The sequence below is a fragment of the Pezoporus wallicus genome, unplaced genomic scaffold (assembly GCF_028554395.1).
Source record: "Pezoporus wallicus isolate ANWC-B61680 ecotype Strahan unplaced genomic scaffold, APGP_CSIRO_Pwel_v1 contig_12389, whole genome shotgun sequence".
Taxonomy (NCBI): Eukaryota; Metazoa; Chordata; class Aves; order Psittaciformes; family Psittacidae; genus Pezoporus; species Pezoporus wallicus.
In genome coordinates, this window is record NW_026635731.1 from 1 (window position 1) to 1,904 (window position 1,904).

The 1,904-nt window shown below is 65.7% G+C and overlaps 1 long non-coding RNA gene across 1 annotated transcript; it reads left to right on the top strand.

Annotated features, from left to right (window-relative positions):
• The first annotated feature begins 246 nt into the window (after positions 1-246).
• LOC130593091 (uncharacterized) lies at positions 247-1,588 on the top strand. Its single transcript, XR_008970746.1, has 3 exons — positions 247-392; positions 859-931; positions 1,569-1,588. It is a non-coding gene; the product is annotated as an uncharacterized LOC130593091 (long non-coding RNA).
• The last annotated feature ends 316 nt before the right edge of the window (positions 1,589-1,904 follow it).

Sequence of the window (1,904 nt, forward strand, 5' to 3'; positions counted from 1 at the left end):
TGCTCTGATGGGTGCTGTGCCCCGATGGGTGCTGCTCCCTGATGGGTGCCCCTCTGTGCCCTGATGGGTGCTGTGCCCTGATGGGTACCGTGCCCCAATGGGTACTGCTCCCTGATGGGTGCTGTGCCCCGATGGGTGCTGCTCCCTGATGGGTGCTGTGCCCCGATGGGTGCTGCTCCCCGATGGGTGCTGTGCCCCGATGGGTGCTGTGCCCCGATGGGTGCTGCTCCCTGATGGGTGCTGTGCCCCGATGGGTGCTGCTCCCTGATGGGTGCTGCTCCCTGCCCTCAGCCTGCGCAGCTCCAGCAGCAAGCTGGCCCAGCTCACCCTGGAGCAGATCCTGGAGCACCTGGATAACCTGCGCCTCAACCTCACCAACACCAAACAGAACTGTACGGACCCATCCCCATCCCATCCCCATCCCATCCCCATCCCATCCCCATCCCCATCCCATCCCCATCCCATCCCCATCCCATCCCCATCCCATCCCCATCCCATCCCCATCCCATCCCCATCCCATCCCCATCCCATCCCCATCCCCATCCCATCCCCATCCCATCCCCATCCCCATCCCATCCCATCCCCATCCCATCCCCATCCCCATCCCATCCCATCCCATCCCCATCCCATCCCCATCCCCATCCCATCCCCATCCCCATCCCATCCCATCCCATCCCACCCCATCCCATCCCCCCATCCCATCCCACCATCTCCCATCCCATCCCCATCCCCATCCCACCCCATCCCATCCCCATCCCCATCCCATCCCCATCCCATCCCCATCCCCCTCATGTGGTGGGGGGGGGGGGGGAGGACCCGGATCCCATCCCTCATTCCCGTTTTCCTCCTCTTTCCCAGTTTTCAGCCAAACCCCGATCCTGCAGGCGCTGCAGCACGTCCAGGCCAGCTGCGACGAAGCCCATAAGATGAAGTGAGTCCCTTCCTTCCTCCTCCATCCCACCCCATCCCCATCCCCACCCCATCCCCACCCCCATCCCCATCCCCAACCCCATCCCCATCCCCATCCCCATCCCCATCCCATCCCCATCCCCACCCCATCCCCATCCCCATCCCCATCCCCACCCCATCCCCATCCCCATCCCCACCCCATCCCCATCCCCACCCCATCCCCACCCCATCCCCATCCCACCCCATCCCCACCACACCCATCCCCATCCCATCCCCACCCCCCCATCCCCATCCCCACCCCATCCCCATCCATCCCCATCCCCATCCCATCCCCATCCCCATCCCCATCCCCATCCCCATCCCCACCCCATCCCCACCCCCATCCCCATCCCCATCCTCCCCACCCATCCCCATCCCCACCCATCCCCATCCCCATCCCATCCCCATCCCCACCCCATCCCCATCCCATCCCCACGGATGCTGTGGTGCCTCCACCCCCATCCCATCCCCATCCCCATCCCATCCCCATCCCCACCCATCCCCACCCCATCCCCTCCCCATTCCCATCCCATCCCCATCCCCATCCCCACCCCATCCCCATCCCATCCCCACCCCCATCCCCACCCCATCCCCACCCCCCCATTCCCTTCCCCCCCCAGGTTCAGCGACCTCTTCTCCTGGCTGAGGAATACGAGGACTCCTCGGCAAGCCCCCAGAGCCGCCGCAAGGCCCATCGCCAGCCCCCGCAGCACGGAGCGCGGCGCAGCCCCAACTTTGAGGAGTCGGCCTCCGCAGCAGCGCCTCGGTGAGCACCCCCATTGACACCCATGGGGACCTGTAGGGGTGCCCCCATTGTTTCCCTTGGGAGCCTGTGAGGTGCCCCCATTGACACCCTTAGGGACCTATGGGGTGTTCCCCATTGACCCCCATAGGGACCTATAGGGGTGTTCCCATTGACACCTGTAGGGGTGCCCCCATTGACACCCATAGGGACC